This window comes from Pelodiscus sinensis, chromosome 1 (assembly GCF_049634645.1).
Source record: "Pelodiscus sinensis isolate JC-2024 chromosome 1, ASM4963464v1, whole genome shotgun sequence".
Classification (NCBI taxonomy): Eukaryota; Metazoa; Chordata; order Testudines; family Trionychidae; genus Pelodiscus; species Pelodiscus sinensis.
The window spans coordinates 250,941,464-250,962,303 of record NC_134711.1 but is presented as its reverse complement, the minus strand read 5'-3'; the positions used below and the strand labels follow the sequence as shown (position 1 = coordinate 250,962,303).

The 20,840-nt window shown below is 47.2% G+C and overlaps 1 long non-coding RNA gene across 1 annotated transcript in view; it reads left to right on the top strand.

Annotated features, from left to right (window-relative positions):
• The window catches only part of LOC142826450 (uncharacterized), a 132,284-nt gene extending 113,724 nt beyond the window's left edge, over window positions 1-18,560 (top strand). The window contains exon 3 of the long non-coding RNA XR_012900571.1: window positions 18,364-18,560. This is a non-coding gene — a long non-coding RNA (uncharacterized LOC142826450). The remainder of the gene's footprint in view (window positions 1-18,363) is intronic.
• The last annotated feature ends 2,280 nt before the right edge of the window (window positions 18,561-20,840 follow it).

Sequence of the window (20,840 nt, the reverse complement as noted above, 5' to 3'; positions counted from 1 at the left end):
CCAGCCTGGTCCCGGGAAGAGGCGGAGGGCTGGGTAGCAGCGGGTGGCTGGTTCGTGCCGTGTCAGGTGCAGGGTCTGCTGGCTGGGTGCTGGCAGGCTTGCACCTGGCACGGGCACCGTACCCAGCCCGTGCCCCTTTAAGGGCTCCGGGGCCGGGAGGGGGGCAGAAGAGTTTCCCTAGTGGTGCCCAGAGAGGCCACCAGGGAAAGCTGGGGAGGGCTAGCCTCCCACTAGTTCGAATTAAGTGGCCACACGGCCCTTAATTCGAACTACTTAATTCGAACTAGGCGTTAGTCCTCATAGAATGAGGTTTGCCTAGTTCGAATTAAGCGCTCTGCTAGTTTGAATTAAGTTCGAACTAGCGGTTTGTATGTGTAGCGCCTATCAAAGTTAATTCGAACTAGCGTCTGTTAGTTCGAATTAACTTTTTAGTGTAGACATACCCAAAGAGAGATGGGGTAGTAGTTGGAGAGGCAAGTGGAGTCAAGCTGATCATCAGCTGGTCGGCAGAGCGCGGCAGCCATTTAAATTTAATGAAGCCGCGATTATTTAAATTGCGGCTTCATTTCCCTCTGCCGATCAGCCTAATCTACATGGCTCCATCGATGGAGCCATGTAGTTTAGACATACCCCAAATGAAATTAATAGGCAGCAAGTTTAAAACAAACAAAAGGAAGTTTTTCTTCAGTTAGTGCTCAGTCAACCTGTGGAACTCCTTGCCATAGGATGTGGCGAAGGCTAGGACTTTAACAAGATTCAAAAAAGAGCTAGATAGATTCATGTAGGTTTGTTTAATCAATGGCTATTAGCCAGGATGGGTAGAAATGGTGTTCCTAGCTTCTGTTTCTCTGGAGGTGGGTATCGGGGAGGGATCATGTGATGATTCCCCGTTGTGTTCCTTCCCTCTGGGGCATCTGGTATTGGCCACTGTCGGTAAACAGGCTACTGGGCTGGATGGACTGTTGATCTGAGCCAGTATGACCGTTCTTATGTGTATTTTTACAGAACTGAGTGAAAATTTTCTTTGATGCATTGCACGATATGAAATATCTCCGAGAATACCTCTGCATAATTGATGGTGGCATCGGGGATTTGCTCAAAATAAACAGGTCTAGGTATTATCCATCCATTTTTTGTTTAACACAGTGGGCCTGATTTGTTCCATTGCTATTCTTATGTTTTGTACTTTTGTGAGAAATGATTTATTCATTCTTCATATTCTTCCAATATTAGTCTCCCTCCTTACTAGGGATGTTAGGGTACGTCTACACTACAACGTTAATTCGAACTAACTTAGTTCAAATTAGTTAATTCGAACTAAGCTAATTCGAACTAACGGATCTAGACTAAAAAACTAGTTCGAATTAGCGTTTTGCTAATTCGAACTAGCATGTCCACACAGAGTGGGCCCTGAACTGGGCTTAAGGATGGCCGGAAGCAGTGCCGGCAGGGCATCAGAGGAGGACTTAGAGCGTGGAGATGCTGGCTCAGGCTAGCCCAGGGCTGTGCTTAAAGGGACCAGACCCCCACCCCGGACAGACAGTTCTCAGGGGTGCCCCGCTTGCAAAGCAGTCCTGGCTTGGAGTGCCCGGAGTACCCACACTGGGCACATCACACCACTCGGCCATCAGACCGGATGCACGTGCCGCAGGCTGCCATCTGGGGAGAGGGGGCAATCGGGGGGCTGCAGGAGAGCTTCCACCCCCAGAAGCCCACAGAGCCAGCCCAGTCCTCCCCATCGGGGGCTCGTGCCCCAGTCCTCCCTCACCTCCTTCCACTTACCCTTCCCTAGCCCCTCTTCTTGATGTACAAAATAAAGGACACGTGTGTTCAAAAATAGAAACTCTATTTATTTAACAAAACTCGGGGAAACTGGGAAAAGGAGGTGGGAGAGGGGAAGAGAGAGGCTGGGAGAGGGGAGGGGGAAAACTGGGAGGAGGGAGCTGAAAGGGGGAAGCAAGGGAAAGGAGGGGGTGGGGAAACTGAAGGATCAGGGGTGGGGGGTCTCGCCGGGCCGACCGCCTCCCAGTACAGCGAGGGATGGGGCCTCGGCGTCCCCGGGGGGATGGGGTGGAGGGTGCGGAGGTTGAGGTGGGGGGTGTGGACATTGAGGAAGAGGTTGTGGGGGTTGAGGAGGGAGAGGTGGGAGGGGGAGCAGGAGTGGGAGGAGGGACAGCAGTTGGGGGTGGCAGCAGGTGCAGGACCAGCACGGGGCACCATGCTCTGCAGCAGGAGCTGCAGGTTGGTGCTCAGCCCTCGGAGCTCAGCCAGCAGCTCGTGGCGGACCTGCAGGTCTTCCCTCATCCACGCCCGTAGTGTGCGGTGCACGGCTCGCAGGGCCCCAAGGTGCTGGTCCCAGTATTCCTGCTCCGTGCTGGCGGTCCGGAGCAGGCCGCAGGTGCGGGAGCATGTCCCGGGCGGGGTGGTGCGCCCGGCACGAGCAGCTGGTGCAGCTGTAGAGAAAGAAGAGAAGTGGTCAGTTCTCCCTGGGGACGCAGAGGATGATGCCCAGCCCCCTCCCCAACTCCGCAACGTGAGGGTGACCATGTCCTGCACCATCAGAGCCGCTGTGCTTGTACAGAGGCCATGGTCAGGATGTCTGGCTCTCCCCGGGACTGGGAGCTGCCCCAAGACCGCACCCATGTCCCTGTGCCATGTATAGTGTGGCCGGGGCGGCGGGGGGGAAGGGGAAATGTCCCCTGCCTCCGTGTAGAGGGGACATGTGAAGGGAAATCATCCTGCTGGGTCCTGCCCCGGGGTCGGGAGCATGTCACGTCTCTTTGCACAAGCATGTGCCTATTGGGCAATGGCCCCTGGGTGTCACGCAGCTGGAGCCACCTGCCCAAGGGTGGCATGGCACGTGCTTGCACGTGCACAGGTGTCTGCGTGATCCGTGGAAGGCATGGCCCACGCGCGCGGTCCCTGGTCTCCCTCCCACCTCCCCCCCCCCCCCCGAACTACTTAATTCAAACTACTTACCCGGTACGGTCTCCCTGGATGACACTGCTGGCGGTGACCCTTCTGGTGTGCCCAGGTCAGGGCCCTCTGGTCCCGGCTCGATGTCCCCCGGGCTCGCACGGACCGCCCTGCCCCCCAATAGTTGGTGGAGGGCAGTGAAATAGGGGCAGGTGGCAGCCCCTGCAGCGGCGCCACCCCTTGTGGCCCTGGCGTACGCCTGCTGCAGCTGTTTAATTTTAATGCGCACCTGCTCCTGGGTGCGCTTGTGTCCCCTGCTGGCCATGGCGGCTGCTATGCGCCCATAGACGGCCGCATTCCTCCTCCTAGTGCGGAGATCATGGACGTTGGGGGCCTGCCCCCAAACCTCAATGAGGTCCATGACCTTCGCACTAGACCAGGAGGCCGCGCGCCGTCTACGGCCCCTGGCTGGCCCCTGGGTGCTGGGGGACTGGGCAGGGGACGTCTCACTGGCACTGGCTGCCTGGCTCATCCTGCAGCCACTGATTCGGGGCAGAGACTCCTGGCAGGGCTGGCTGACTCCAGTGCCGTCTGGCCAGAGTCTACCCCTTTAAGGGCCCGGGGCTGGAGGAGAGGAGAAGAGTTTTCCTGGTTGTGCCCAGAGAGGCCACCAGGGGGAACCTGGGAAGGGCTAGCCTCCCACTAGTTCGAATTAAGGGTCTACACAGCCCTTAATTCGAACTAGCTAGTTCGAACTAGGCTTAATCCTCGTAAAATGAGGATTACCTAGTTCGAACTAAGCGCTCCGTTAGTTCGAATTAAGTTCGAACTAACGGAGCGCTAGTGTAGCGCCTAGGAAAGTTAGTTCGAACTAACGGATGTTAGTTCGAACTAACTTTGTAGTGTAGACATACCCTCAGATATTGGGTAATTGAATAGTTGTGTAACCACATGAAATCTTAGGCTTACACAACTATTTGATAGTTCCAGGAGGTGGGACCAGCAGCCAGTTCACTCCCAGCTCCACTCCTGCGGAGCCCCCTGCCACCTTGCACTAAGTGTGGGGTGGCACGGGGAGCCAGTCGGTGAGGGGAGCCATTAAAAAAACAGCTTCAAGTGCAGACTGGGTCTGTGTGTGAAGGGAGGCTGCTGTGAAGCTGACCATGGGCAGAGGCTTCTCCAGTAGAAGCCCCTCTCTGTGGGGGGGTGGAGGAGTCTCAGCTCCTTACTGGGACTCCCCGTACACAGGGGCTGCTGCCACAAAGGAGCCTCTTCTCATGGTCAGCCTGGGCCACTGCGGACAGGGGATGCTCTGGCCAGGCAGACAGCCTGGCTCAGTCCTGGCATGAGCCAGGTTCAGGACTTACCCCTGTTTCATCTTTGCAATTTAAATGTAGTAGCTGCCTGCCCACCTGGTTCTTACTACATTTAAACTTCAGAGATGCAGTGAGGGTAGTTCCAGGAACCCGGCACGAGACAGGACTGAGAGCTTCTTCCATTATCAACTGATCGTGTAGTCAATACAAATTCTATTGACTACACGATTAGCGAATTATCTGCCTCTTAAAATCCTTAATGCGGAGCAGCCTCTGTCCGTAGGGTGCTCAGGCCCCCCCGCAGACTGGGGCTGCTGCCATGAAGCAGCCTCTGCCCACAGCAGGCCCAGGCTTGCCAAGGACAGAGGCTGCTCTGCATCCTGCGGAGCAACCTCCGTCCATTCATCCAGGCTCCTGCCAGGGAGTGGCGTTTGCAAGTCCCTGGACCATACTTGGGAAGAGCACCTAGTGGGCAGAATCCTCCAACCCCACTTTCCAGGATGGTGGGGAGGGTGAACAGGGCATGACTCTGATCCCGCTCCATGGCTGAAGCACCAGGCAAGCCCATGGAGCCCCAAACCTGCTCCCCTGGTGGGCATGGGAAGGCAAGCCCAAGTGCCTGGACTCGTGGCGCAGGGAAAATCCCCCTCTTGCTGGAGCACTGGGCAGATGGAGTGGGGCAAGCCCTGATCCTACTCCATGGCCGGAACAGTGGGGGGTGGAGCACGGCAAGCCCCAACCCCTGGCTAGAACACTAGGCACAGTAGTGCAAGGCCCTATGCCCTGATTCCACTTGCCTGTGGAAGCACCAGCTGGTGAAGTATTGCAAGTCCAGATCCCAGGCAGGCAGAGTAGGACAAGCCCTGAGCATTCAGTGCAGGAATGAGGGGTGCACATTTTTATAGGAAGGTCCCCATGTTTACAGAGGGCTCTGGCCAGAGCATCCATCCCTTTTCATCCCCCAATGCCAGCTGGAACAGGTGGACTGGCAGCATCGTCACTCCTGTATTCCCCCCTCATTGTCTGCTCACCCAAAATTTGGGGACCACCCATCTGTCCCATTCTGGCTATGCCACTGTTCAAGTGTAAGCCATCCATCTTTGTATATTTATTCTCTTTTCTCTGATGTTGGGTCTGGGCAGAATAGAAGAAAACAAAAGCCATTTTCTGAATGTTACTACTGCTGAAAGAGAAATGAAGTTTTTTTCTGAAAAGGCTTTTGGTGTTGTAAAATATTTTGAGAGAGAGCATGGAAGACACAAGCACTGTCACGAAAAATGAATGATTTTTGGAGGTGCTAGTGGTTTTCTATTGAAATCAGTTATATTTAGATAATTTTAATAGTTACTGAAAGATGTTTGTGAGAGAGAGACTTACAGCAAGCAATGTCTTCAGACATAAGTAACTCAAACACTTGCATTTTTTACCTTTGGAACACTTGCATTCAGCCTGTTCATATTTGCATTACTTTGTGGGGAAAGGGGGTATTTGTTTTTATTCCCCACTGAAAATAGTTTCAATTTTAAGTGAATTTAATGTTTGTGAAAGTTGCTAATTTGACACGATTGGAGATGGAGTTTTTCCCTGTCCACAGTAGATTTACAGCAGAGGAATTCACATTGGCCATGTTATTATGTTAAATAATGCCTAAATCATGAGGATGGCGATACCAATTGGAAATTGTACAGTCACTTTTATAATGCCCATTTGACAGCTTCATCTGCCACTAATCCATCTTCATGGGGGATTTATTCTGACACTGCAAATTTCTGAATGGCTTGAAATAATTGCAATTTATAAAGGAAAAAAATCAAATGTTTCCTCCGCTTCTCCCAATTATGGTACTTGCACTCTCTGAAACTATTTTTAAACTCTCTGAGGGTATGTCTACACTACAAAGTTAGTTCGAACTAACGGACGTTAGTTCGAACTAACTTTAATAGGTGCTACACTAGCGCTCCGCTAGTTCGAATTTGAATCGAACTAGCGGAGCGCTTAGTTCGAACTAGGAAAACCTCATTTTACGAGGACTAACGCCTAGTTCGAACTAGCTAGTTCGAACTAAGGGCTGTGTAGCCCTTTAGTTCGAACTAGTGGGAGGCTAGCCCTCCCCAGGTTTCCCTGGTGGCCACTCTGGCCAACACCAGGGAAACTCGTCTGCCCCCCTCCCGGCCCCGGACCCCTTAAAGGGGCACGGGCTGGCTACGGTGCCCGTGCCAGGTGCAAGCCTGCCAGCACCCAGCTAGCAGACCCTGCACCTAGCACGGCACAGAGCCACCCACCCGATGCCCCCCAGCCCACCCCCTCTTGCCGGGACCAGGCTGGCGGCTCCCGGGAGCTTGCCCTGGACCGCAAGAGGCGGGCACCTTCCTGGGCTAGTGCGGACATTGTGGACCTCGTCCACGATCTCCGCACTAGGCACAGGAAAGTGGCCGTCTAGGGCAGGAGAGCTGCCAGCCTGGCCACCCAGGAGCAGGTGTGCATGAAAATCAAGGGGGTCCACTGAGACCCCCGACACTGAGCCCTGAGCTTACAATGGCCGTACTGGGTCAGACCAAAGGTCCATCTAGCCCAGTAGCCTGTCTGCCGACAGAGGCCAACCCTAGGGACCCTGGAGGGGATGGACCGAAGACAATGACCAAGCCATTTGTCTCGTGCCATCCCTCTCCAGCCTTCCACAAACTTTGGGCAGGGACACCACTCCTACCCTCTGGCTAATAGGACTCCATGGACCCAACCTCCATCACTTTATCTCACTTCCCTTTAAACTCTGTTCTAGTTGTAGCCGTCACAGCCTCCTGCAGCAAGGAGTTCCACAGGTTAACTATTTGCTTTCTGAAGAAGAACAACTTTCTCTTACTAGTTTGAAGCCTGCTACCCATTCCTTTCCTTTGGTGTCCTCTAGTCCTTCTTTATGGGAACTCAGGAAGAACTTTTCTGAATGCACCCTCTCCACCCAACCCCTGCTTTTAGAGACTTCTATCCTGTCCCCCCTCCGTCTCCTCTTTTCTAAGCTGAACAGTCCCAGTCTCTGTAGCCTCTCTTCATCTGGGACCTGTTCCCAACCCCTGATCATGTTAGTTGCCCTCCCCTCTCCCAGCCTTTCTCTTCCCCTCTCCCACCTCCTTTTCCCAGTCTCCCCCAGTTTTTTTTCAATAAAGACAGAGTCAATGTTGGAAGAAACGTTATCTTTAATTTGTACATCAATAAGAAGGGGGGCTAAGGAAGGGTAAGTGGAAGGAGGTGAGGGAGGAATGGGGTATGAGCCCCCGATGGGGAGGACTGGGCTGGCTCTGCGGGCTTCTGGGGGTGGAAGCTCTCCTGCAGCCCCCCAATTACTCCCTCTCCCCAGATGGCAGCCTGCGGCAAGTGCAGCTGGGCTGATGGCCGAGTGGTGTGATGTGCCCAGTGTGGGCACTCAGGGCACTCCAAGCCAGAACTTCTTTGCAAGCGGGGCACCCCTTAGAACTGTGTGTCCGGGGTGGGGGTCGGGACCCTTTAAGCGCAGCCCTCGGCTAGCCTGAGACAGCATCTCCATGCTCTAAGTCCTCCTTTTATGCCCTGCCGGCACTGCTTCCGGCCATCCTTAAGCCCTGTTCAGAGTCCACTCAATGTGGACTTGCTAGTTCGAACTAGCAAAACGCTAGTTCGAACTAGTTTTTAGTTCTAGACGCGTTAGTTCGAACTAGCTTAGTTCGAATTAACTAATTCGAACTAAGTTAGTTCGAACTAACTTTGTAGTGTAGACATACCCTAAAATATTTCTGTGACAGTTTAATATCTAACAAATACAGAGTACATTGGTGTGAGGCATCATACGTTTCATCAGCACTAATTAGGTTGAGCAGTGTGACCGTTTCAGTGTAATTACATTTAAAAACTTAGAACTAGAAGGAACACCGAGAGGTCATCCAATCCAGTAACCTATGCTCATGGCAGGACTTGTATTCCGTTTTTAGCTTGACTTTTCTTGAGTGGAGATCAGGCTCGCCTACAGCGTGGGGTAAACGGGACAATTGCCCCAGGACCAGGGCTTCCTACAGCCACTGCTATTGCCCAGAAGCAGTGACTAGAGTCCCAGGACCTTTAAATCGCCACCAGAGGCTTGCACTGCATGCTCCAGGTGGCTCTGAGAGCTAGTTGTGGTGGGCAGGAGTGGGGCGCAATGTGGTCCTGGTGGCGCTGTGGGGTGGCTGCTCCCAGACCCACCCATCTCCTGAGGCCCCGCCCTTTGTGTTGGACTCCTTGGTGGAGACTTATCTATCTTCCTCTTGAAGGGATTTTCGGACTATCTGAGGGTAGGTCTACACTACAAAGTTAATTCGAACTAACAGACGTTAGTTCGAATTAACTTTGATAGGCGCTACACATACAAACCGCTAGTTCGAACTTAATTTGATCTAGTGGAGCATTCTACGAGGACTAACGCCTAGTTCGAATTAAGTAGTTCGAATTAAGGGCTGTGTAGCCACTTAATTCGAACTAGTGGGAGGCTAGCCCTCCCCAGCTTTCCCTGGTGGCCACTCTGGGCACCACCAGGGAAACTCTTCTGCCCCTCTCCTGGCCCCGGAGCCCTTAAAGGGGCACGGTCTGGCTGCGGTGCCCGTGCCAGGTGCAAGCCTGCCAGCGCCCAGCCAGCAGACCCTGCACCTGGCACGGCACGAACCAGCCACCCGCTGCCACCCAGCCCTCCGCCTCTTCCCGGGACCAGGCTGGCGGCTCCCAAGAGCCTGCCCGAGGCCGCAAGAGGCGGGCGCCCACCTGGCCTAGTGCGGAGATCGTGGACCTCATCCACGACCTCCACACTAGGCACAGGAAAGTGGCCGTCTAGGGCAGGATAGCTGCCAGCCTGGCCACCCAGGAACAGGTTTGCATGAAAATCAAGGTGGTCCAGTGAGACCCCCAACCCTGAGCCCTGAGCTTAGAATGGCCGTACTGGGTCAGACCAAAGGTCCATCTAGCCCAGTAGCCTGTCTGCCGACAGTGGCCAACACCAGCTAACCCAGAGGGGATGGACCGAAGACAATGACCAAGCCATTTGTCTCATGCCATCCATCTCCAGCCTTCCAAAACAGAGGCCAGGGACACCATTTCTATCCCCTGGCTAATAGCACTCCATGGACCCAGCCTCCATGAATGTATCTAACTTCTCTTTAAACTCTGTTCTAGTTCTAGCCTTCACAGCCTCCTGCAGCAAGGAGTTCCACAGGTTGATTTTTGCTTAGTGAAGAAGAACTTTCTGTTATTAGTTTGAAGCCTGCTACCCATTCATTTCAATTGGTGTCCTCTAGTCTTTCTATTATGGGAACTAATGAAGAACTTTTCTTTATGCACCCTCTCCACAGCACTCATGCTTTTATAGACCTCTATCATATCCCCCCTCGGTCTCCTCTTTTCTAAGCTGAGAAGTCCCAGTCTCTTTAGCCTCTCTTCATATGGGACCTGTTCCAAACCCCTGATCATTTTAGATGCCCTCCCCTCTCCCAGCCTCTCTCTTCCCCTCTCCCACCTCCTTTTCCCAGTCTCCCCCAGTTTTGTTCAATAAAGAGAGATTCTATTTTTGACCACATGTGTCCTTTATTTTGTACATCAGGAAGGGGGGCTAGGGAAGGGTAAGTGGAAGGAGGTGAGGGAGGAATGGGGTACGAGCACCCGATGGGAAGGACTGGGGTGGCTCTGCGGGCTCCTCAGGGTGGAAGCTCTCCTGCAGCCCCCCGACTGACATTCCCCCCTCCCGGATGTCAGCCTGCGGCAAGTGCAGCCGGGTTGATGGCCGAGTGCTGTGATGTGCCGAGTGTGGGCACTCAGGGCACTCCAAGCCAGGACTGCTTTGCTGTCCCTCATCGAGTTAGACAAGCGAATGAGGAACCCCTGAGAACTGTCTGTCCGGAGTGGGGGTCGGGTTCCTTTAAGCACAGCCCTCGGCTAGCCTGAGACAGCAGCTCCACGCTCTAAGTCCTAACCTCATGCCCTGCCGGCACTGCTTCCGGCCATCCTTAACCTTGGTTCAGGGTCCACTCAATGTGGACATACTAGTTCGAATTAGCAAAACGCTAATTCGAACTAGTTTTTAGGTGTAGATGCACTAGTTCGAATGAGCTTAGTTCGAATTAACTAATTCGAATTAAGTTAGTTCGAATTAGTGCTTTAGTGTAGACATACCCTGACTTCCTAACTTTCACTGTGATGTCCTCAGCAAGCCAGTCTATTTAAAGATCAACACCATTGTGCTTTGCTATGCTGTGAATAATGTGTTCCTCACAGTTAAAAGTGACCACATAGGGCTTTCTAACCAAGCACATTCTTAAAGTAAAAGCATTATAGAAAGAACGTAATAAAAACAATCAACAAATGTAATCACACACTAAACATGATATCCCTCAGTGTCCTGGGGCTCTACTAATGTTCCCAACCTTTCTGCAAGGGTCGGGGTGTTCCCTTGGCAGAAGGTCTGTTTACTGGATCAGGAAGGTGACTTTGCATCACCTCAAGCTCATCCTTTTGTACCAAAAAGACCTTTCCTTATCTCATAATCCTTGGGAAAAATCACCTTGAACTCGTGTTTGCAAATAGCTCTATGGGAATGTGGTCCCTCTCTAGGACTGGTTAGTCTCAGTGACGCGCCTTAAATTACCTTCACTGATTTTTATTCCTGGAGGAGTTGCGTTAACCCTCCCCTTTGGCACTTTATAAAGTCCTTGGCCCACAGAAATGCATACACATAATATAAGGTCCTAATGATACTGCATAAGATTGTAATATCTGTCACAAACATCATAATTGATTGGTGGTTTCAGTGCTTATATGCAATGTGCCCATCCCAAAGTCATGCTAATAAAATCTTTATACCACCCTATAATTAGCATGCATATTTTTTTCTCTCTCCCTGTCTTCTGTCCTTATCCAATGTCAACTAACACAGTGATGTGATGTACCTGGTGTAGTGAAATACTGTCTCCACAGTGAATCTCAGAACAAATTATGCTTGTTTGTATCTAGGAAAACTATCAGCTCAGTTGGTGGTTCTCAGTTGGAGATATTGTGCCTCAAGGTATGAACAGTTAGGTCGCAGTGGGAAGGGCTACTTCTTGTGTTGTGAATATTAGATTTGAATGCAAACAGCTAGAGATTGGTTCATATTTTCTAGTGAAATTCCCTCCATGTTACACTGTAACAAGACTACACATTAACTAAAGACAGACCTGTCCAGCATCACATTCATCTAATTTGAAGATTAGTCTAATTATTGAAGGCTGGTTCTCGTGGTATTTGAATGATTTTCAGGGCTTGTTTGCTTTCATAATATTTCGTAATATTGCTTGGGTAGTGGTTGTATGACACTCTTGGGTCCCGTGATCAGACTGATTGCATTAGGGAGTGTAATTACTATGTAGTCTGTGACTTAACCCTGTCTTTTACTAAAAATATCCATGACAAAATGGGGAGCCTGGGCTTGGAGCTCCAGGGTTCCCTTCCACTGGCTGTTCTCAGCTCTGGGAGGTTCCCTTGCTGCCTGCAGCAGCCAGGAGCTCTGAGGGTCCCCTGGCCACCCACTGTGGTTGGGAGGAACTAGGTTCCTCCATGCCACAGAGAACAGTGCGGGATCTGCCTCAGGTGGCCAGGAGCTGGGGCAGGTTCCTACTGGCTGGGAGTCACAACACTCCCTGCCTCCACGGGTGGCAGTTCACCCTGTTGCTCCCAGGTAGAATCACAGAATCCTGGTACTGGAAGGGATTTTGAGAGGTCATCAAGTCCATTCCCCTGCTCTCACAGCAGGACCCAGCACTGTCTAGATTATCCCTGACCTGCTCTTAAATATCTTCTGTGATGGAGATTCCACAACCTCCCTAGGCAATTTATTCTATTATTTAACCACCCTGCTAGTTAGGACTTTTTTCCTAGTGTCCAACCTAAACCTCATTTGCTGCAATTTAAGCCTGTTGCTTCTTGTCCTACCATCAGAAGCCAAGGAGAACAATTTTTCTCCATTCTCCTTGTAACATCCTTTTAGATACTTGAAAACCACTATCATGTTCCCTCTCAGTCTTCTCTTTTCCAAACTAAACAAGCCCAATACTTCCAGTCTTCCCTCATAGGTCATGTGTTCTAGACTTTTAATAATTTGTGTTACTCTTCTCTGGACCGTCTCCAGTTTCTCCAGATCTTTCTTAAAATATGGTGCCCAGATTGGACACAATACTCCAAATGAGGCCTAATCAGCACAGAGTAGAGCAGAAGAATAACTCCTCATGTCTTGCTCACAACACTCCTGTTAATGCATCCCAGAATCATCTTGCCTTTTTGCAACAGTGTCACACTATTGACTCATGTTTAACTTGTGGTCAACTATAACCCCTAAATCTGGCTCAGCAGTACTCCTTCCAAGCCAATCACTTCCCATTCTGTATGTTTGAAACTGATTGTTCCTTCCTAAGTGGAGCACTTTGCATTTATCCTTATTAAACTTCATCCTATTTACCTCAGACCATTTCTTCAGTTTGTCGAGATCATTTTGAATTTTGACCATATAATCCAAATCACTTGCCGCTCCTCCCAACTTGGTATCATCTACAAACTTGATAATTTTACTCTCTATACCATCATCTAAATTGTTGATGAAGATTTTGAACAGAACCAGTCCCAAAACAGACTCTTGCGGAACCCCACTTGTTATGCCCTTCTAGCATGATTGTAAACTGTTAATAACTACTTTCTGAGAACAGTTATCCAGACAGTTATGCACCTTTATAATAGCCTAATCTAGGTTGTTTTTCCCTAATTTATTGATAAGAAGGTTATGTGAGACCATGTCAGATGCTTTACTAAAGTCAAGGTATATCATGTCCACCAGTTCTCCCTTATCCACAAGACTTGATATCCTATCAAAGAAAGCTATCAGATTGCACTGGCTGAAGTCACAGAGGCTTTTGAAAGTGACTAAATCATAGTCTGACCGATAATAAAAATAAACTGCAGTTCTCATAAATGAACAAAGTGCACTCGATGGTATGTTTTCCTTGTGTATTTTTGTACACTCACCAATTTGGAAAAATAGACATTTTGGGCTTCCTATTAATTGATGTGAATTACTAAAATTTCTGAATCATTATTTTAATTTCAAAGATCTAAAACTCAGATCTAATTTCAAAGATCTGAAACGAGGTGTACCAGTAGTTCGGAATAGGCATCCTAGTCCGAACTACCTAGTTCGAGCCCCGTGTAGCCGCGCTGCACGGGGTTCGAAGCAGCGGGGATTTAAAAATGGCGGCTCCCCGCTTATGCTAATGAAGCCTGGGAAATTCAAATCCCGGGCTTCATTAGCAAGTGCGGTATGCATACATTACCCTCCTAGTTCGAACTAGGAGGGTAGTGTAGACATACCCTAAGGTGCTTCAGGACTATTTGGGTTTTTTAAGTTCATTCTTCACACAGTGTTTCAAGGAAAGGCTATATATAACTTGTTTATTTAGCAGCAGCATGTTCTTTGCCTTTAAAAGAGGCAATGTCCTCTATAAAAAAATGAAACGATGATGTCACTCCAAGAAGTATATGGTTTGTGGGCACTAGTATTCTTTTTGAGCTTAATATATACATCTGAGCATTTTTCTTCTATGGAAATTCAAACAATCCCAGTTCCCAAAATGCAGGCATGAAGACCCATAACATATCTTCAATGGGAGGCTATTGTCAATATTTTCTCTCTTCATATTTGAATTCACATGAGTAGGAAGGCAGATGATTTCATAGCCATTAATAAAAAACAGAAATTTAATGAATTAAAAGATCCCCTTCCACCTAGTTTTTTGAGTAGTTAAGCAGAAAGTCCAGTATTAAAAATAGGTTTAGCTAACAGCTTCTGGATGGACACTGTGAGCAAAATTCATCCTTGGTGTCACGCTAATGAAGTCAGTCATATTAATATGTGGGATGAAGTTGTCCCCCTGAATATAATGTAGGATCCAAATGTTTTCTAATCTGTTGAGCTGCCACTGACGTATCTCCAGGGAATGACAAGAAAAAAGCTTCTGACAGTTTTATTTTCTAGACTGTGCCCCTTCTAGTCACACCTGTCCCTTTGTGAGCACTAGGTATAGTCTCTGACATCTCTGCAGTGGCTGAACAAATAAGGCATTGGAGAGTAAAACCTGATGTTTCTAGACACCTCTGCTGTGTGATTATATTCATTACACTCAAAAGGAAATGCAGTAGTAGGTGTGGCTTAGTGGGGGAGAATGGAAGCCTTGATTCTCTTCAGAGATGTGGAATAGAGAATTAACTTTTCTGAACCAATTCTTGAAAAATGAGCATTTTTGAGTGCCTTAGGAATGGTATATATCACTAGCATGTGTAATTTTATTTTTAGTCTGAAAGTTCCTATTGGATAAAAAAATCAGGGCAGTATGAAGAATGGTCTTTGATAGTACACTATTTCTGTTAAAATTAGAAGTTGCTGTGTGGACATATTTAGAAATCTACACAGTTTTGTGATCCACTGTACAGTCTGAAAATGACAGACTGGTGAGTTTAGGATGCTGAAAATGTCTGAAAAAGCACTGATGAAATTGACCTGTCAGTGAGGGAAATGTTGATTTTCCAGCATGTCCTAGATACATCGGATAATGATGTATCAGCCAGTTGAGAGAGAGGTGTCAGTCAAGCAATTTTACAGTACAGAATACATTCCTTATAGAGTAAGCACTGTGGAAATCCCAGCGTATGAAGGAACCTGGATCTTTGGTTTTACTGTAGCATATTTTATTAATAAATGTTGCTTAAAAATTACTTGTTTGTTTACAAATTACAACACTGTAAACATATAGCAGAAAAATCACAAACCTTTTTGTTTTCTTTTTTGATGAGTTACCTTTGCATCTTCTATATTTGATAGGTTGTTTTCCTAGCCTGAACTACTTCACAATATAAAGTTGCTGCTTTGACTTAGCATATGCTTTAATTAAAAAAAAAAAAAACCCTCTGTTAATAAATATGAACAGTCAAAAACAAAATTTCAATGTCTTAAACACAAGTATATATGACAGATACATGAGGAAAGCTTGATACCCACTCTATAGTGTGAGACAAAAGTACAAAAATCCAATGTCTTCTGAATAAAAAAAAAGTAATATTTACCAGATCATACGGTAGGGTATTATTGTTACAAGATATCAGTGTTTTGGCTAATTAGTTTTGACCAATATGAAAATGGTCTCAAAACCAGACCGTTCAGAACCATATTTATCTAACTTTTCCCTCCCTCAAACCTGTATTTTATTGTTGTTTACAGAGAATACTTTGGTCAAAATATATTAACTCTGTTTCTTCTCAATAAACATTTGATATAACATTGATTCTAATTCTATTAACTGTTGTTTGGTAAAGTAATTGTGTGCTTAGAGCAGTGGTCCCCAACGCGGCTTCCCCGCGGCTTTGCAAAGCCGCGCGGGGGGGGAGGGAGGGGGAGGGCAGCGGGGCTGCCCCGCTGCCCGAGCCCCTCCGCGGCTTTGCTCTGCGTCTTCCTGGTCTGCAGACCAGGGAGACGCAGAACAAAGCCCCAGAGTACACGGGCGGCAGGACCGCGAGGTCCCGCAGTCCGTGTACTCTGGGGCAGCCCCGTTCGTAACTGCGGATCTGACGTAAGTCGGATCCGCGTAAGTCGGGGACTGCCTGTATCTAAAAGGGTGTCATAAGGAGGAGGGAGAAAACTTGTTCATCTTGGCCTCTGACGATAGAACAAGAAGCAATTGGCTTAAATTGTATCATGGGAGGTTTAGGTTGGACATTAGGAAAAAGTTCCTAACTGTCAGGGTAGTCAAACATTGGAATAAATTGCCCAGGAAGGTTGTGGAATCCCCATCTGTGGAGATATTTAAGAGTATGTTAGATAAATGTCTATCAGGGATGGTCTAGACAGTATTTGGTCTTGGCATGAGGGCAGGGGACTGGACTTGATGACCTCTTGAGGTCCCTTCCAGTCCTAGTATTCTATGATTCTATGCATAATTATCTATTTTTCTAGGCTACAATAACGAAAGGAAGGAGCATGTTTATACTTCAGCAAGAATAAAACCTGTTTTGGCTGGATTCTTAATCTGTCTTTCCAGACTGTAGTAACAAAGGGAAAAAACATGCCCAAGACTCTGTGCTTGAACTCCTTAACCACCAGTGTACAGCCATCCCAGACCCCTATTAATTTTCACATATTCCAACACTAATGTCCAATTTAAACCATCCTTGCTGCAATTTAAGCCTATTGCTTCTTGTCCTACCATCAGAGGATAAGGAGAACAATTTTTCTCCCTCCTCCTTGTAACATACTTTTAGATACTTGAAAGCTGTTATATCCCCCTCTCACCTACATCACCTATTATGCACATAAAAATCATAGTTGGTTTTAGATTCTGTCTATTTGAGAATATTCAAAGAATGAAGTCCTTAATACAACTGTCAAACTAAAATAGTTCAGTAACAAAACTAATTTTAATATGGGCTTTACCGGCTTCCTCCCAGATATAATCAACAGGAGGAATTATTTGCTGACAAACCCAGGCAATATCCAAGTTGCATAAGGCTCTCTCGAATGTGCATGCTTACATGGATGAGTAAGTAAAACAAATGGGAGCTCCACTAAATGCAATGTAAGAAACTTTGTATGATTTGTCTTTCATGTGACACTATTGACTGAGAATTGTTAGAGGAACAGTCTCATATTATTAGTGTAATTGAATATGTGCACTATTTGCCCTTTTACTTCCTATGAGAAGTAAGTATCAACCAAACACATACATACAATTTTTATAACATGAAAAGTTCACACAAAAACACAGAATAGATTTTACTCTTCTTTGTTGTGTCTTTTACTTACCCTCACTGGCGCTGTATAAGATATTTTCAGGGTTACAGTTCTTGTAATCTCTGTAACCTATTGATCGGGAAAGTTTGTAGTGTACAAAAATGTTTATTTAATTAGACATTTTGTAAATAGTAATTAGGGGCAGATATAATAATATTCATCACCTACCTGTTAATTTCATTGTATGGGAGTTAACATTCTTAATTAAGTTTTAGGGAAAGTAGTGATAAACGTAAGAGTTAACATACTAAAATAGATAAAAGGGTGTAATTGTTGCCAAATTGTTGCCACTGGAACGTTATGTTGAATGTCCGAGGTAAACGTGCGTGGGCAATAAAGCAGTTCTTTTTTCCCCATCCGCTCCTGGAATGCCTGTTTCTTCTCTAGCACCTAGGAAAAATGTCCTGTCAGGATGGGTAAGCACTGGAATAAATTGCCTAATGAGGTTGTGGAATCTCTGTCACTGGAGATATTTAAGAGCAGGTTAAACAAGCATCTGTCAAGGATGATCTAGATGGTGTTTGGTCCTGCCGTGAGGGCAGGGGACTGGACTTGATGATCTCTCAAAGTCACTTCCAGTTCTAGTGTTCTGTGTTTGTGAGGACAAGCTTGTTGATACAACAATCAGACCGTAGTTACCATTATGATCATGTTATTCAAGATACAGGAAAACCTGCACTGTCCAGAATTTAAGCATCTGGAAAACTGTAGAAACCAGCAAATTTCTCATGCCGGGAAAAGCAAAATAAAACAAACAAACAAAAGGAAACTGGCCCTTTAAGTGCCGGGCTGATCCTCAGATAAGCGTGCAGCAAATACCTGGGAGAGGGGCGAACGGCAGCCGGAAGCAAGCAGCAAGCATCTTGGCTCTCCCCGCAGCTCTTGGCACCTCCAGCAGGCGAGCCCCCCTGCAGCTCCTGCTTCTCTCCCTGGCAGGCCACCTCCACCATCTCTGCCTCCCATCCCCTGGCTTCTATCCCCCCTCACCAGGCTACATCCTGCCCCCCTCCCCTGCGGCTCATGGCCCCCCCAGCAGGCCACATCCTAGCCCTTGCATGGCTCCCGTGTCCCTCCTCTCCCCCCGTAGGCCCTGCACGGCTCCCCCCCCCCTCAGATAATCAGAATTTTTAGGGTACCGGCATGCCCTAATCCCTGGGCATGCTGGATAACACAGGTTTTACTGTACATCTTTCATATAGAAAAAGGTTGATGTCTGCTTCTCTTGCGTTTAACATGCATACAAAATTGAAAATCTGATTATTGTTCCCTTTCTTTGAGCAGCTTGGGATAAATGTGGATGTTGGGAAAGAAATACCTTGCCTAATGTTAAAATCTACAAAAGGAGCCAAAATCTCATAAACAAAAGTGAGCTAAAACTGGAAACCTGCCAAGAAAGCAACTTCCACAAGAACAAAAGGCACCTACTGCTGACACTGACAAGCCAGGTACCCACAGGTGAAAAACAAGATCACAGATTTCTGTGAAAAACAGAGTTGATGATAGGTACATCTATCTATATTCTGTAATGTGTATTTGTAAGATGATCAAAATGTTTTGTAATAAATTATTGAGAAAAGTCTTGTCCTATATCAGCTTGGGCCTTTTTTTCTTCTTATTGACTGTTTTGAATAATCAAGTCTTCTGTCTCGATATACTGGCAAGCATTCATTGCTGGGTGCTCCTGCTCTTTAGAGCCGTGTACTGTGAAGCCACAACTCATCCCCCTTCCTTTACTGGTCAGTTTATTGCTTTTCATCAGACTTGATTGCAGAATTCTGCTCATTTCCTCACATCTGTGTCCCTTCTATTTTTCAGAAAAACTGCTTGGGTTTGTTATTTAAAATGAAGGTGAAAGTGTCCTTCCTCCTTTCTTGACTTCTATACTGTGAAGATAACTCTAAAATCTCATACTAATATGCTTAGGCCCTAACGTTCAAATAAGTGTGGATCAGGAACCCACATTTTCTGATGTCTGCTTTGTCCAAATAAAACTAAAACCTTTGAACCTTTTGAGGTTCACTCACAATTACAAAATATCCTTCCTGTTCTTTGATCAATGTCTAGAAACCCAGTAGCATGGTTAGGAGATAGGGAGATGTTGAATGAGAACTGAAGCAGGGGCCAAAAATTATCTTACCCGCTACATGTGGGAGAGTTGCCGACACTAATTGTCACATGCAGGAGACAGGCAGAGGAAGTTCAAAAATCAGTAGAGTGAGCTAAATCCCCAAAATATAGTCTTTTAAAAAAAATCTCATGACTTTGGGAGCTCCAACTCATTACTTTTGATTTCTTGAAGTAGACAATACTCTGACATGCAAGAACATTGAGCCTGTGTGTCCTGAGGGAAGGTTTGCATGAAGGGGGTCCATTGGAAAGAGAAGAATGGGGTTGATGTTTAGTTATTCATCCTTGAGTTCCTCTGGCCCTGTATTCTCTTTCTCTGGGTGCACAAAATCCTAGTGAAAATTGATGGGCTTTCTGCTCATGTCAAACTTGGTCAGACATTCATGGTTAATGAAGTTGCCTCGTGTTTTAGCAACAGTTGGTCTTAAGGGCCTTGTTAGCTTTCTGATTTTCTCTCTGTCATACTGGACAGAAGTTTCTAAGCACTCACTCCTGTTCTGTGAAAGCTTCTGTCTGTGGGCCCCCCCAGTGGACAGAGCTCAGACACCCTGTGGACAGGGGCAGCTGTCAGGTACCAACCCCTGTTCACAGAGGACCCAGGTTTGCCACAGACAGTGACTGCTTTGTGGGAGGCAGTGCAGCCTCTCTCCATGGTGAGCTTGGATCCTCCGCGGACAGGGGCCGCTTCACTGCAGCCTCCTGCCCTCCCCCCACGGCTACCTCTGATAGAGACAGCAGTGCGGGGGGTGAAGCAGGTGGCACCATGGAGCTGGTGAGGGGGGAACCAGCTTTTAAGGGGCATCAAGGGAAGGGAAGAAACGTGCATAGTCGACAAGATTAACTGATAAGCCCAGGCTTAGTGGTTAATCATATAATCTACTACATATTGACATCCCTGTTAAAAACAGTTCCTGTGTCATTTCCCCAGTGGAAATACCCACCCTCTCCCCGCCAACAGGAAAAAAAAAGCATAGGAGAATACTGAGGGGTCATTGTGACAGAATTCATCCCTGTATTCACACCTTACACACTATTGTAATAATCTTTCTAAAAGTATACCTTCTGAGGTATCATTTGAAAACTTATATTGTGCTGGTCATTGTTGTCCTGTTACATTATGTGTGGCAACATTGTATGTGAAGTTATAAGACTCACTTGTATAGTGTTACTAGCATATATTCTAAACTAAAGTTGGCAAATTGGTCTGTTCTAAACAAAGGAATGCGTACTCCGTTTAATTTGCATTTAAGTGGTAAACAGGGTCATCAAGCAAGACAGAAAGCAAATGGAGCACAAGCAGGTGAAATAAAAACAACAGGGAACAGCCTTCTTCATAGCCTTTTTGTCTCTTGGTGCCCATCTGGAAATGTTTTTCAAGAGTGGAACTGAAATTATAAAATAGGGGAGACAAAAACCAAAGAGATATGCCCACTGCCCATCATATTCACTGTATCTGAAGCACAAAGGAAGCCTCTATTGGACTCTGTAAAGGGGTCCTGACCTATTGGGATATGGCCAATAAGACTCTTGACGGAGTATAGTGAGAAACTGCTTGAGTATGATATAGTTTGTTAGGTATTAGCAATCATCTTCTTTTTATTTTTCTTGTAACCATTTCTGGCCTTTGAGGC